This window comes from Egretta garzetta, unplaced genomic scaffold (genome assembly GCF_000687185.1).
Source record: "Egretta garzetta isolate BGI_Z169 unplaced genomic scaffold, ASM68718v1 scaffold7, whole genome shotgun sequence".
In the NCBI taxonomy this organism is placed as follows: Eukaryota; Metazoa; Chordata; class Aves; order Pelecaniformes; family Ardeidae; genus Egretta; species Egretta garzetta.
The window spans coordinates 1,336,680-1,353,101 of record NW_009260350.1 but is presented as its reverse complement, the minus strand read 5'-3'; the positions used below and the strand labels follow the sequence as shown (position 1 = coordinate 1,353,101).

The following is a 16,422-nucleotide window of genomic DNA, read 5'->3' as shown; positions in this document are numbered from 1 at the left end:
GCTTCCCCCCCCCCCCAGCAAAAACAAGAAAATAGATATTTGTGAAGTTCACAGTACAAGGGTCATGGCAAAGTAAACGAACTGAGCTGTTCACAGATGGCAAAGCTTCCTTCTACACTTGTGTAACTTATCCCAGACGTTCCCTGAAAAGGGAGAGAGGGAGGGGGAAAAAAAAGAAAAGAGGGAAAAAAAAGAAAAAGCAAAACCAGCTGGCTGCTTACACAAGGCATCCGGAACGATACTGCCGGGACTCCAACATTTCCATTCAGTGCAGCAGAGCATGCTCCTGTGTAAATAGTTTCCATATGTCATCATTACAATAAAAAACAAAAAACAAAAAAAGAAAGAAAGAGAAGGAGCGTAAACTTTCCCGAGTCCAAACCTCTCCCTTTGCAAAACAAATTCCCTACTTAGGGGAAGGAAAAACTCTCCACTGGCTGAGAGAGCAAACAAACTCCTCTCATTCAGAGAAGCTCAGGCAGCCACGGGGGACCTCGAGGGCAGAGCCGAGAGGGGAATAAGGGACAGAAAACATTCACAGGAACCAGGGAGAAATCACCCTCCCCAGCCAGGCTATTTTATGTCAAACTGAAGTCAGTTTGGACTTTCATTGTTTGATCTTTGGTGTCTGCATTTGTTTTAATAATTAATAATAATAATTTAAAAAATCCAACAAACTAGTAACCTCCTACAAATTCAAAGAGTTATAAACAAACTCTACAGGGTAGCTCTTACATTTGCCTCAGAGCTCCCCCAGCCTGGCTCTCATTAGCCTGTTTGCCAGATGTTCTGCTTTCTAGATCGCACACACTTTTTATGGCATTACACTGAAACAGACTGAGATGCCTCTAATTAGCTCCTTGGCTGACTCCAAAGCCATGTGCCTTTACCAGACTTACCAGGGCTTTCTCCTAAAAGGTTGAGAAAGGTCTTGATGGAGCTCCTGGTTGCCCTCCTGTCCAGATAATGCTATTTTTGCGAGTATACCTGTGATGACAGAACTCTGCAAACTGTGTGGAAGGCAGGGAAGTGACATAATTCAACAAAAATATCCTTACAGTTAAATCTGTCCTTCAGACTGTTTACACATCACCTGCGTAGCCAGTGTAAGACAGCGACATGTAAGTTAGTCATTGAATGAGTTGCATGTGCAAGTAATATTTCTCTTGATAGGTGAAAAAAGGAATGCCAAGGGCACATGACTTCAGAGACAGGACGCATCTTAACTCATACTGCCGTGCAAGGTTCCTGCGAGTGGATGTACCAAATAGAGCGGCAAGAAAGAAAAGTAAGCAAGGTGTTACCTCCCGCAGTCAGGAAAGGTCAAGCTGTCCAGGTCATATGCTCCAGGCAGCTCTGGTAACCATCTTGGACAACCGGAGACATGCCAGCTGATAAAACACTCCCCAGTGCACCAGCCACAAGGCCAGAGAGGAGGAGGACAGGGAAGAAGGCCAAATTGTCAGTTAACCATCAGATTCCTTCTTGATTAAATACAACCTAGCACCAACTTTTTCCTTTCTTTCCTTCTTGCAACCTTGTTTATAAGAACTGATGTCTTGCATTTACCCCTACCCTTATCATAATTATTTCTTCTCTGGAAAAAGGCATGGACCCTATTAGGGAACACACTTGCCAGCTGTGCTTTTTCATGGGAGCAGTATCTTTTTTCTACTGGAGCTGGACACGCTTCCAGGAGTGTGGGCTGTCCAAGGCAAATCTGACTTCTCAAGCAGAGCAAACACTCCACAAGTCTGCTGCAAGAGTCCACACAGACACGCAACCTAACCTTTCCAGCACGAGGGTCTCCCTGGCAGGCTCCAAGCACTTTGCAAGCAGGGAAAAGGGCTGAAAGCAGTCCGCGATTCACTCAGTTGCGGTCCCTCGTCGTAGTGACTGTTGCACCATTTAACTGGAGCCATTTCTTTTCAGGCTTTGCTGCATTCTTTACTGCCACACCACCTCCATTCCTTATATCAATCATCTTGACTGTATTTGTGTTTAATTACCCAAACTCAGCTAGTCACAGAGCTCATGCTTTCTGTTTAAAAGAACATAACCAGACATTCAGCAATGCTGAACATGTGCCCATGGAAGAAGGCAGATCCCAGCAGTGTCAGAGCTGCCCATGGGGCTCCTGGACCTCCTGACCGTACATACAGGACTTGTCCCAGTGTAGGATCCCCAAAGACAACCAGAAGTGCTCCTCTCTCCCGGAAAGCCCTCATCAGCTGAACCCCATGGAGCCCTCCCTACAAAAGATGCAACTCCATGAAAAAAACATGAAACAAAGTAGATGGCTACCCTTCTACAACACAAGTGGTACAGGAACCTTCAGTCCCAAAGCCAAGATTTTAGCGGTGCTACAACACAATCCAGGCAAAGCCCAGAAGCTGCTCTGACCAGGAAACAGAAGGATCCGGAATTGTCAAGTATGTTGGAGTTGTACCAGCACCAGCAATGGCATTTTCCCTTCCAAGTGCCTACATGCCATGTAGCTTCACTTCCAGAGGATTTATCTTCTCTCCCTGCTCCAGTGTAGTTGATAAGAAACTGCTCCTTTTCTTTTCAAGCACTGAAGCATGAACACGCGTGCATTTGTCTCTTCAAGGCCAGACTCACCTACCCCGGAGAAAAAAAAGCTGGAAGCCGCCCGGAAAGCACAGCTGGTTTGGCACTTGGCCACACATCTCAGAGGTGATACAGAGAGAGAGTGAAATCACTGCCTTTGGTGCTTGACTGCCAGCTCAGCGCTGTGCCAACAGGAGCATCGCAGGACTGATCTTTGCAGCCCGAAATATCCTAGCACCCGTCCTGTTTTCAGGGGATGTTAGGGGAAGGAATTTAACAGCCGTGAGGAAGTCTAAACAATTTACTATCAGTTTGTTGCCTAGGAAAAACAGGGCATCTCCAACAGAGTGCAGTGCCAAGCCCTTCTGTTGCAAGAGAAATAATATACTTCTGAATATTTCAAGTCAGCGTAACCGAGTCATGCTCTTCCTTAGAGACGACGGCACAGCAGAAACATATGCAAAGGCCTCAGGGCTCTTTGTCTTACTATATTCTCACAGCACTTGCTTGCTGTGAAGCTCAACAAATAAAGTCACTTCAGCTTCCTATTTAACACAGAAAAGTTTTTAAAAAAAAAAATGGATGTTGCCACTTCCTGTTAGTGGTATGAGAAGTCTACCGTCCCTTGCCTTTATTTGATAATCCAGTGAGTTCCTACAACATCAACATGAGCTCACTTCATGCTATCATCTACCGCCCTACAGGGAGCTGACTCCACATGAAGGATGAGCAGATGTCCCTCAGTGTGGTAAGCCGCTTTTTATATATTATTGCCTTTTATCAATTGTGCTCCCTATCTTCTTATATTGAAGACAACTTGAGCCCTGCATTGTTTAATTAGCAGACCACTGTATCCTTGCTAACATCTGTACTGCACACATGTAAAAACCCTGATGCACACGCTAAACACAATGACAAAAGAGCTAAAGCATGGTAGGAAATTGTTTTCTCTCAGCAGAAGCCATGGCTCCAGCTAGCTCTTGCTCTGTGAGGGTCAGAGCCAGTATTTAGTTAACTGTTTGCGGCTTGCTAACCATTTGAAACAGGGGATGAGCTATGATGATTCACTTGGACATTTACTTCCTGCACCACTCTGCTGGGGACAAAAAGTGGCATCTGTAAGGAAGCAAAAAAAAAGAGAGTTAAGAAAACAGGGATCAGGGTAATTTTACCAATCTACACAAGCCAAGATCAGTTGATTGGAGATCCTCACCTGTGCAGTTTACTGCCTTATCTCTTCAGGGCACCTACTCTCCTTTGGCCTCGACCCTGAGCCACTCTGTGACGTGATTTTTTCTCCCGCAATGTTATGTGGGAAGTTTTGACCAGGAAATGTTTGATCACTGGACAATTTTTACTCCTGAATATGTAGCAGCAAGAGGCAGAGGGAGAGATCCCTCCCTTCTGGGATGTTTGGGATCCACAGTTAGGTTAACGAGAGACTTCAGTGGCTGAAGACGAATTGATGGATGCTTTGTCACCCTCAGGGAGGCCACTTTGCCCTGACCCCACAGCTCAAAAGCCGCTGCAGCAGTCAGCAGTGACATGGAGGAGGCTGCTCCTCGATTCATAGAGCTGCACCCTGTAAGAGTAACGTTACCTACCCCTCTAGCTCTTGCTCCTCGGCTGCATCGCCTTCCAGCAGCTCGTGCAAAGCAGCACACGCCTAAAGCCCCTTCCACAAAGCTGCTTTTCTGACAGATGTGTGACTGAATCCTCCTGCATGAGAAAGTCCATGAAATACCATAAGGAGAGCCAGAACCAGGCACTCACACAACCCGAGACTGTAGAACACAAGAGTACCTGTGTCTTAACATGGCCGCAAAGTCGAAACCAAAGCATTTTTAATCAGTAAAACTTGCAGAAAAGGAAAGGTTGTGCTAGGAAAATAAAATAAAGAACATCGCTTGTGCGTTAAGCCAAATTGCTACCGGTTTCATATCCTTTATGTCCGATCTTAACAAATGAGCCTCCATACCACAAAAAGAAGTCAAAGCCACAACAGAAGGATCATCTACAACCCTACATTACCCATCCTTTTAGTAACAAATATGCTCTATAATCTTGTCAGTCCGATCATATCACAGCAACAAAGGCTTTACAGACACAGAGATAAAATTATTCTGTAACTGGAATTAAATATCTGAGACCTTGAGGGGCTCTATGAAACAACTAATTTTGAATGGAAAAAACAATTGGAAATAATAAAGTTTTTGCTGAACCCAACAACAAAAAAAAAAGCGACAAGCACTGCCTAAGGCTATGGCTCATGAGAGAGGCCAGACATGAAATACACACACACACACATTTATAATTCATAATTTTTGAGGAAGTAACAGAAAGTGAAAGAGACAATACCAGAATCCCTCAGATATAACATTTCTTTAACACATCCTGTTGCATGAAAGAATTTCCTCTTTTTGTTCCAAAAAGGGAAACCAATGCCTCATGGCTTTAACATGTTAAAGATCTGCTTTAGCGTCAGTAACAACACAATGTCAGCATTTTAAGAGCACGTTCCTCGTTTCAATTCTCCAAAGCAGAGCCTTTGGATTTTCCTGATGCAGTTTGGAAAGATGTTTGATTAAGCTGCAATCTGGCCTTTTTAATGAAAGCAGTGCGCTGCCAGGTCCGACTGCCAGTTACAGCCACCAGCAGCTCTCCCGGGAAGTTGCAAAGTTAGCGGTGGGAAGCAGAGAAGAAGTGCTTCCCTTACATGAGAAACCAGTATGAGTTTGGGCAACAAACCTTCCGCATGGCCAGCTGGCACTGGAGCAGGACTGGAACGGAGTGGACAGTAATAAGGTACGTGCTATAGTGACCTTTCTGCCCTAAAGAGAGAGGGACAGCAAGAAAATGAGATAAATTAAGTTGAATAACAATATCATGGGAAAACTCTAATGCCTTACAGCAACAGGCTGAGACCAGCGAAAGTTATTTATTGTGGTACAGTAGCAAGAAGTAGGTAATTGCATTTTGTGGTATTAGAACAAGACTCCACTGCATCGGTTCTTTTGAAATACAACACTGCCTATACCTCCTCAGCCTCGTCATTGTGTCTCAGCCAGGAAAGAGAAGCTGCCAACTTCAGAGGGAGATGCATGTAAAGGAATGGGGAAAATCCCAGCCTCTAGTGCTGCGTAACTGCTCTCCATTAAGGAAAAAGAAAAAAAAAATAAAAGAAAAAAAAAATAAAAGACTTCTGCACATTTGGTAGAAACTGCTGCTGGCAGGAAGTAAAGAGGTTACATATAATGGCTGGAGAAGAAGGAAGGAGTTAAACCATTACAATGTTTGACATCTGCAAACCAGCTGCCAGAGGGCTTTCCCTCAACTGGTCCTTACTTAAAGTCCTACAGTCCTCATACAGAGCCTATCCTCAGAAAACAGACAGTTTTGACTTCAAAAGTCTTCCAGCACTGCACAACCTCTCTCCAACTCTTACCAAGTGGTTCCAAACATTAACAACACTGTCAAACACGTGCCTTGTTCCTTGTCTGAACTTCCCCAGCTTCAGCCAACAGACACAATTCCACTGTTACCCAGTTACTGAAGGTGCCTTTAAGCCTCTTGGATCTCGGATGAGCTGGAGCGAGGGCACTAGAAACACGCCAAGCATGAACACATTGATTGCTCTAGAGCCAGCGCGGATGGCAACATCGCCTACCTACCCTAGTCATCGCTATTCTTATTGGAAGGACCAAGGAACACACTCACCATCTCCCTGGACAAGTCTCACTTTCAGCTCAGTTGCTCATGAGATGAGACACAGCTCAGCCTCTCTGCTCTCCAAGGTAGCCCTCTCTACCCTTGCACAACGCTACAGTTGGCCACAGCAATACACCCGTGGCTTGCCTGCATCCCTCTGACTCAGTAGTTCCAATCACGAAGGTCCCCTCCTCACTCTTACTGTGCCCTCAACCTATGGCATCTCCTAACTCGATCAGAAATTGCTGCTTTTTTTTTTTTTTTTTTTAATTTTTCCTTTTTTTTTTTCCCCTTCCAGATCAAGAAATATTGCAGCTGGCACAGGGACAAAATCTAACCCCTGTGACAGCCTCTGCTAATAACGTATCTATTCACTAACCAGTCCCAATAACCAGTTGGATTTTGAGACCCGTCCATCAGCCAGCTTGCAGAGCCATTAGCTACACAGTGTTGATTCGTACTATTCACTTCCTCAATCAAAATGCTGCACGGGTGCCAAAACAAATATCTTCTCAAAACACTGTCAGTCTATCTTGTAACCTCACAAAATAAGTCAATGCCTGACTTCAGGCTCATATGATGCTCACTTTTTCATAAGCCCACACTGATTGACATGAAAAACTGTCCTTTAAATCCAGATTTTAGAAGAGCTAGAGCTGCTTTCCTATTACTTTGCTGGAAACCTTGTTTGGCTGGCTGGCCTGCAAATCTCCCGCTTGGTGCAAAATACCTTTTGGGGCTGGAAGAAAGTCACCGTCACAGCAATATTCAGACGGCCTCAGCTGCAGCCTTAAGGAAGAATAAGAAGTCATCTGCTGATTTTTAAATGCCTACCTTTAGAATCAGCTGTTTAATCTCTATTTACTGTGGGAATGGAAGAATAGATCACACGATGACCAGGTCACCTGCCTTTTCAACAAATACAGAATACATGCGGTTTTTCTTGAGCTTCGCCGAAGCGTTATTGACCAGTGTTCAACCTTGAATTCCTAACAGGCCAGTATCACTTAACATGTCTTTTTATTTCTCAAGTCCTTCAGAGCACCTTTAACTCTGCTGACCACATTTCTCTCTGTGATTTTTCCTCCACTCCCTGTTTCTGTTTCTTTATTTGCTATATAGTGGTGCAGCCGCTTTCACGTTAGCCAGCCCAGGCGTGGCTGTACTGTGACTTTTTGCTGCCTCTCCAACAGCTTTAAGGCTTCCACTAGCATTTTTGTTTTGCATGCCTTTGCGCTCTCTCAAAGTATACGAATAATTTCCAATGGTTTGAAGTCTTCCCCTTTCCAGCCACTAGAGATAAGGTCCTGCCACCAGCTGAGTATTTGAAAGGAAGGGGCTTTGCCTTGGTCACTTCCCCTCCCGACCCTGATGCCAAAATTCTCCTTAGAAAGTTGCTTGTGAGCATTTATTTAATACAAGCAGGACCAAAGCAGCCACTTGTTTGTACCTGCCAGCAGTTCAGAAAGCAGAGAACATTTAAATACTACTTGCAGGTAGCAAAGCAGAGCCACAGAGCAAACCAGTCTCAGCAAGCGTTCCTCTCCTCAATCACATTTCCACTACTTCGGGTCTGCTCAGCACCCTGGAGGAACAATGTTCCCCTCTGTACCATGAAAAACAAGCAAACGGGCAACAAACAACAGCATTTTCCTCTTTCTGCAGTGACTCACCACTACCTAACTAAATAACCAGCTGGACATCGCTGTTTTGTGTTGTAGGAACGCTGCATTTACAAGATGGATTACACGACAGCTCTTGTGGCTCTCACCAGGCATGGATCCCCTCCAGCCAGGGTGACCTTGCCACAGAAAAAAGGGGACAGACGGTGGAAATACGGTACTAGTCAAAACCTCTGGCCTTACACTCTTCCTTTGGAGCCCCGCGCCTACAGGCAGGGGCCGCAAAAGCATGAGCTGTAGAGGCCGGCATCCTTTCCTTCCTCCTCCCATATCTGATTACCCTGTAAATGACATAGCCAACTCACCAGTACAATTTGACCCTGGGGAGTTTTCAGTGCTCCCAACTGCAGGATTGATCACTTAGTCTTACTTCTACAGGCATTTCTTCATTTAGCTAACGAAGAGCAGAAACATATTTGTGCATTCAAGTGAAATCCTTTAGCAGGCTACATCACTTTCGTACAATAAACTTCCCCAAATCCGTTGAGGATAGTGAAAGTGTTCTCAGAAAAACACTTACAGTTAGAATAAAACACAGGTGATCAGAAATTCCCAGATGACAACATATACACGTGTGCTAGGCAGTCACATAGGAAAGGTAAGAGAGCAGCTAAGGTGCCCAGCCCTGTAGATCAGGGGGTTTAACAGGGCTGTGCGCAGAGATACGTCCTAAGTTTTATTCCCCCATGTAAGCAGGAAAAGAAAAGCCTTTTGTTCCAAACAGACACCACCAGATCTTGATTATAAAAGCAGCACTTGGATACAGGCTTCAGACCCCCACACCATGATTGAAATCCCAGCAGTCACCTCTCGTCACCCTCAGGATCTTTCATCAACCATAGGGTGCTGCGGTGGACCAACACAAACGCACCTTTCCTGCCTCCCTCTCCCCCAGATGAAAAGGCCAGCAGTACAGGTGCTCGAGCTTCCCGCTGAACTGCTCATGAGAAGCAGATGGATGAAATCCTAAAGCTGCTCCTACAGCTCTCCATAAAGCAAGCAGTCATGTAAAAACCAGGCATCTTCTCAACACGCAAAAAGCAATTATGCTAAAGACACGGGGAGAGCCCTGCGAGGTCCAGATCAAAAGCCAGAGACATTGGAGGCAAGAGAAAGACCTATCAAATTCGCCGCACTTTTCCCAGCTTAAGGATCAGAAATGGAGCGTTCTGGCTCATAAATCCTACTTCCAGCAAATTCAAGCTTAAATCCCCTGAAGGCAATAAGGAAAAGGCAATCAACAACAACTCTAACCACTTCACAGATGCTCCTGTTTAGTTTATACAGCACTTCTTACAGCATTCAAATGGGTAAAATGGGATTTCTACGCAGGGGGGCTGACGGCAGCAGGCAGGATTCCTCGGTGAAGATACCAAGGGCAAAGGAAGTTCTGAGAAGCATCATATTGGTTATGATGAGTGAACTCAGCGTGCTCAGCCTTTGCTCATTTTAATCTGCCAGTAAGCAAGCCTGGCTAAACTGAACATCCTGCATCTACAGTGCCTTAAAAATCCACAGGAATCACAAAAATGAGGGGAAAAACGAACAAACTGATGCGTTCCCTGGGAAGCCATGAAAAAACTAATCACTATTTGTTTCCAACTGTTGTTCCGCTTCCTGAGCCAAATGTTCCCAAGTCAGCTGTGGTGGCTGAGGAGTGACCGGTTAGAGCTGGAAAGTTGTCGATTTACAATTGCAGCCTGAACACTTTCAGACTCCTTAACATCTTTTATAGTTCCAGGGCCACCTGTTTGAAAAGCGGAGCCCTCTGATGCCACAGCACGTGCCCTTGCCCCCACATCTTCCGACTACAGCACTCAGCCTGGGGAGAGAACACTTAGCCTAGCCTGTTCTTCTGCTTCCCACCAAAAAGGTGCGAGCTGTGTACTAGAGAAGAGACACACGAAGGGAACGGGCTGCCTCCCTCAAAGCACCAAGGTCATTACTCCCGTCTTCACGAAAGGAGTGAGAAGAAGCTGCCAGACTCCTCGACCCCCTCTGCAGCATCCTCCCTAATTTACAGTGAGCATGCATGAAAGATGATATCCATCACTAGTGCTCCGGGAGATGACAAAGGAGAAAGAACCATTTGACTCCAGGATAATGGAACACTAACCCAAGTCTTCTTTACCTTGTATACGCTTTTACTCGCTCGGATTTGAACAGCATGGGGCATTCAAGACGAAATCACTAGGATTTTTTTTTCTTTTTTTACTGCGTGAAAGAGTCAACAGTGCAGAGATTCTGTTTGACAAAGCATCCTACTGTGAAACACACAATGTGTGCATTGTGCAAACCGATCTCCTGCCGGGCTAAGAAAACAAGGCAGGCTCGGAAAAAATACACGAGATAACCGCAGCCGCAATACCTCCCGGTACTTTACTCTGCTCGTGGTTTTTCTTCTATAGGTACCACATTTACAGAGTCACGCTGAGAATGTCTCAATACAAATGCTTTTGTGAGTTCTGGACAACACAGTGCTGCTTCTCTTGAATCAAAGGTACCGCTCTACCCTCTCATTACGGCAAGAATTTAAGCACAGCCAAGGCAGTCGGTCCTGCCTTAAAACCTGAATTCTCAGGATAAATGAGATTCCAGGGGATGATGCATTTGGAACTTGAAAGCAGAAACACATTTTCCACTATTTCTAACATCGTATCAAAAGATACCCAACATCTCCTAAAAAGCAGCATTTACCTCCTTCCTCTGAGTTTACAGAGCTCATCACGCAGGGAAACGAATTGCACTGAAGGAGAAAACAATAATCTCCTTATGTTTTGGGTGTTCATTTCCCTTTCCAAGATTTTCACCCCTCACTCATCTCAGAGGCAGTTTTGCTTCGCTTTGCTTGCTTAAAACATTCATTATAAGTCATCTAGGCCAGGAAAGGATTAGAGAAGCACTGGCAGAAGCTGCAAAATGCAAGGCTGTTAGGTCAAAGAAATGAGACTTTCAGTGGCAGAAACAGCAATCCAGCACCGAACCACCACTTGGGCTTCAGAAAAAAAATCCCCTCTCTATGAATTTTAAGCAGGTACATACTAAGAAAAACAAATCATGCACAGCAATGCAAAACAGCACCTCTTCAGAACAAAGTAATGCAGCCTACCTGCCCACTTCCACCAAAGGTGTAAATCCATGCTTTACAGGTGAGACGTGTTAGCCCCCGTGACGCTAACTGACTTACCCCAGGTACAAGGAGGAGCAGCTTCAACAGCAGAACTAGACCGAGACTAAAATGAGATCCCAGTCCTGTGCTTTGGCCATGCTTCACCTCCAAACGCGGCAGCAGAAGCACGGCTACTGGAACTAATTAAAGGCAAATCAGTAGAATTAGGAGCCATGACGTGAGAAAATATCCTGTCTAGCATCCAAGGAAGCCACCAGATAATCCGAAAGGCTGTTTAAGAGCCTGGCTCTCAGAGATCTCGGGATCTGCCAGGTCCATCGCAAGTTTGCTTGTTCCCTCATCCCCTGTTTCTTCACACCAATTAGCTACAGCAGTTTATACTAGTGCCCAAGTCCAAACAATGATCTTCGAAATCCTTACTTTCACACAAGGATCGAAAACTACAGATTCTGAAGGATTTATTAAATCTACTAGATGGCTGACATTTAAAACGCCTATCTTCCTTCAAAGGTAGCAAAGCCAGAAGGTTTTCACAGCAATTAAAGCGGTTCCTCAAGAAGCACAGCTACTAAGAGATGGTGTGGTTACAGCATTTCCCCAAAGGTCAGGTATTTGTTCTCTGTTCATTCCCTCAGCCCATCAGAAAACGTACTCTTGTTTTACACCTGGAAATCTCTTTCATCCACAGACGGCACTAAAGGAAGCAGCAGCAGGGGAGAAGGGAACAGAGATGTTTGAAGATCAGAAACTCATTGACCAGATGAGCCGAAGCTGTGGACTATGTGGACAGATTTACTTTCTCTCACTGCTGATACAAACATGTTCTGGAACCAGATCCAACACAGAAGAGAGTTGGATCACTTCAGGTTGCATTGATCACTGAACACATCAAAATCCAGGCGGCTTACATGCCTCAACCGAAGGATGCTAACTGCCCCCAATCCTGTGCCACCCCCCAAAAGCGTATGTCTACCTGTGGATTAGTAAATTAGTTTCTTTTAAAAAAAGACTAATGCTGTAATTAGGCTCTCTGTCCAGAAACATCACATGAGTTTCCATCAGCCAATTACAGAAAGAACAGCTTTGCTGGGCGCCTCTTCATGCGTTTCCTCAAGGAACTGGGCCGAGGTGCAGAAGCAAGGCAAGGGAAGAGGCAGCAGCTCCAGCAAGCACAGCGCGTGCCACGCTCTGTTTTAGAGGCACAACCAGTCTCAAGAGGCAGTTACTGCTTTCCTTGGCCAAAGTCACATTCCTCACCAAGGACACCTTGGGCAGCCCCTCCAACTTCAGCAGTGAAATGTCATTTTCTTTACACACTTTGGGCCACCTTCTCCTTCACAGCAGCACACAGGCACATTCGTCAACAATTCTCTTTCTACCAAAAGGCCAGGCTGGCTCTAGTTTTCCTTACAATTTACTCTTCAGGCAGCAGAAACCAAGATTGCAAAGGCTCAGCTGCAACCTCAACATTCAAAGTTATAACTTCCCATTTTCCAACAATCCTTCTAGAAAACATCGCACTTCGCTGTTGCGGTTGCTCCCCCACCTCCCCCCACGTACACAATAATTCATTTTTACCTCAATAGCAGATGCAGTTGCTTTCTTGTAAAAACCCAGAGTTTAAAGATGACTTCTTCCACTTGCCATAATCCATTGTGTGGGAGAAACAGACATACAATATCATATTGTTCCCTGTACAACACTTCGAGCTGTACTTTCTGCTCTGAACACACTGAAACTCCACTTGAGGCTACAGCAATTTCCATGCAGGAGGCAAAGGAGAATCTTGTATCTGATCTAATACAGGATAAATCAATGTGCACTCATTTATTGCTTATAGTTCCCATCAGCTCAAGGAGAGACACTGTCCTAGAGTTTCAAGGCTATCCGCACTGCCTTTGTGTATGGAAAACATACCTCGCACTTTGAGATATTTTGAGAACCCCCTTCGAACGCTTCCTGGGAGTTTGGGTGAGGGACTGGCAATCACTAAACCCCGGCTGCTTCTCACCGGTTTCAGTACGCAGTTTTGGGAAAGGTCACGCAAGGATTGCATCCCTGGTTTTGCCTTCTACTGAAATTCAGTTAATATTAGTCATTCACCTCAGAGAGGTGCTGGGAAGCTTAATTAGAGTGTGTACAGCACTTGGAGATTCTCAGATAAGATGTACTAGGGAAGGGCAGCATCATATTAATTAGCGTGGATCCGAGTGATGAAATCATTTCTCTCTCTCCTTCAGCTGTGGGAGCCTGGAAGAAAAATTACCCAGCATCACAGCCCTACCTGTGGTACTCAGAAAACCAGCGGCACCACAGGGACCACATTTTTCTGGATGTGGTCTGAATTCCCATCAACTTTGCAGGATTCTGACCTTTTGCTGTGGCTGTCAATGGGAGCTTCCTGGAAGACGCGTATCCCAGTGCGAGCCAAGGAAGGCAGAGTTTTAATATTCCTCCCCATGCAAGTATTTTCTCCCATTAAGTGCTTAAAAGCTGTATGATTAGGGAGATTAATTTTTGCAGCTGGACATTTTCTTTAAGAATGTAATTTTCCACACAGTTCTCTCATTTAGCTTCCTTTTATTCTAACCCCAAGACATTCACTTACCCAGAGAGGACTCTTGTGCAAGGTTCGGAAAGGAATACACTCTTGTACTTTAGTCCTTTCTTTTTACATCTCCAACAGGCTCGCTTTCAAGAAAACCCCGTGACTACTTATTTTAACCCAGTAACTTGTCTGCTTTTTCCAGACAACAAACACCAAGAGTCCAAAACTACAAATTCCTTTATCCAAGGACCCAACTGTAACGAAGCTACATCATGAATCGAGTTGTTTTTTTTTTTTTTTCCAAAAAAAGCAAAAGAAGTTCCTTAAAAAACAATGAGAGTTGATATACTGAAATCACACAGATACACAGCACTTAGCGAGACGGTTGTGACAGGCTGGAATATGGATTAAAATTTAGAGAGGTTCATTGACATAGCAACACAGAACAAGAGTGCAACTTAATTCTTATCAACCTCGGACAGATGATTTAACGTAAAGGCGGTTACACCCACTTTGTCTTTCCCTTGGTGTCAACTGGGAAGAGGCTGATGGGTCCTTCACTGCAAACAGTCCCAGCTGGTATCTGGGGATTCCAATACCTTGTGTTTAAGCTGCCACCGAATCCCTAGGAGTCAATGGTCAGGCACAGTAACAAGTGAGCTGTTCTTCCAAATTTTCGCTGAATATTCTACTACAGGAGTTTAGGCATACGGAAGACAACACCAGAAGGAAACAGCTTCCTGAACTTCCCTGTCCCCATGCCCTCATCATCACCCTGGCAGGCTCTCCTTCTCCGGAAAAGGACTTCTCACATACTCTTTTTCCCCAAAAAAGACAAGCCTCTCAATAAAAACGTGAAGTGATACAGTTCCATTAATGCCACTTCAGTCATCAGCAGAGAAGCGGAGGCAGAGCAGAGGGGAAACTTTTGAATTCCTCGCAGCCTCCGAGAGACACAACTTTTCTGCATTTCACAGGAGATTTTCTTCGCAGGCAAAGAGGAAAGCGGGACTACATGTTCTGTTTTTTAAACAAGCTTACTTTTGCAAGTGATGGCGTTAGTCTGCTCGCTCGCTAGTTTAAGCTTCCCGCTTCTCAGAGATAAATGTGCCTTTCAAGTTGTTTATGCCAGCCTTCCTCTTCTAATCTCTCATCCCACTCTCACAGTACCCACTGACTTCAGAATGCTCCATATCATTGTCACTTGCATAGAATAAGCTTTGTATTTTTCCAGCAAATTCAACTTTAACAGTGATTAACACATATAGCAAAATAATAGTTCTTCAATACCAAGAGACAATTCATCCGAAGAATTCCAGGAAATGAATTCTCAAAAACCACACAGCGATCTTTTAAGCAGCGCAAAATTGGTCCCTAAACAATTTCCCTGTATTTCAAGGGAAGCAGACTGTGGAATATTTTTATTTATCAATACGTTCATTCTCATGCTTGTGCTTTAACACAGTCGTTTTGGCTTCAACCAAATGATAAACCTCACACAACTTCTTCTTTAAAGGGATGGGAGGCAGGGGGAAAGATGAGAGAAGAGCGATTAAAATTAGTCACAAGAAAGCCTATAAATACAGCACTGGACAGAGGAAGCATTCTCTCTTCTATTTAACTTAAAAATAGAGAGCTGAACTTTAAAAGACAAACAGATGCAATAGAGCAGATGCAATGGAGCAGCGATGCAGCAGAGCTTAGAGAAAGTCAATTGGGCAATTTAGCCAGGGATGTGTCTTGCAGGGTTGGGAGAGGAGGAGGAGGAGGGAGGAGGAAGAATCTTGACTGTCAGAAACTGGCTACTGCCTCAGGAAGTCACAGAAGGAGAAAATTAAGGGAACCCATATGATTGCAAGAGAGAAATCAAATCACAGAGTCACAGAGGCAGCAGGGAATAGAGGTATAATGCAGAAAAAGGGGATGCCAGGCCGGGAAACAACTTATTTGTTAGAAATGTTAAGCTTGTGGCAGCAAGGGCTTGAATAGGATCACAAAACCTATGCACACACCTGCAATGTCAATTGGAAGTCAAAGGGACGCGTGAAACAAAACTGCTGAAATACATTTGGTGAGGTACAACACAAACCAGAAACTCCCTGAACGTGCTCAAACACATCTGCTGTTCCCGTCTCACCTAGTGCGGGGTGATGGCTTTAATGAAGATATAGTGAGGAAAAAGCAATGCTTCCAAGAGATGGTGGCTTTTGTTTTCCCTCTCCCAACGCTCATAGGCTGGTTCTGTTCTGCTAAATACCCAGGGCTATCAGGAATATGAATATATTGCCTAAAAGTACTCCAGATTCTTCGATAAGAACACAATAAAGATGTTAAAGGGATTTATCAATATGTACCACTTTCCTTATTGCAAAAATGAGAACATAAACTAGAAACAGGCAAAACAACAGTTGCAAAGGACAGATGCTATTCGGCGCCAGGCAAACACTACATGACATAACTGCAGCTGCTGCACCTGACAGCTCAGGCCCGTGGTACGGTGCAGCGGGCCAGTGCCGAGAAAAGGAGAGGCCCTGAGCCAGTGTGCAGGAAAGGAGAGTTGAGCTTAAGGACAACAAGGTCACACGGAAACCACAAAAACCCGTGCATTAGAAGCGGCATCGGTAGGACCCGTCCATCCAGTGTCCTCTGCCCTCTCGGTGTAACACAGGTGCTGTGAGTAAACAAGCAACACAACAAGCAACTTCCTGATCTGGTTTTCTCAGGCAGCTGCCAGGACTCTGAATGACAGCCCTGAGAGTTTCACGTCTCGGCAAGCATAGGGA

General features: G+C 44.9%; 1 protein-coding gene across 3 annotated transcripts in view; it reads right to left on the bottom strand.

The window, feature by feature from the left end:
- Nucleotides 1–16,422, bottom strand: part of TPCN1 (two pore segment channel 1) — a 49,209-nt gene that overhangs the window by 31,869 nt on the left and 918 nt on the right. The window lies entirely within an intron of this gene.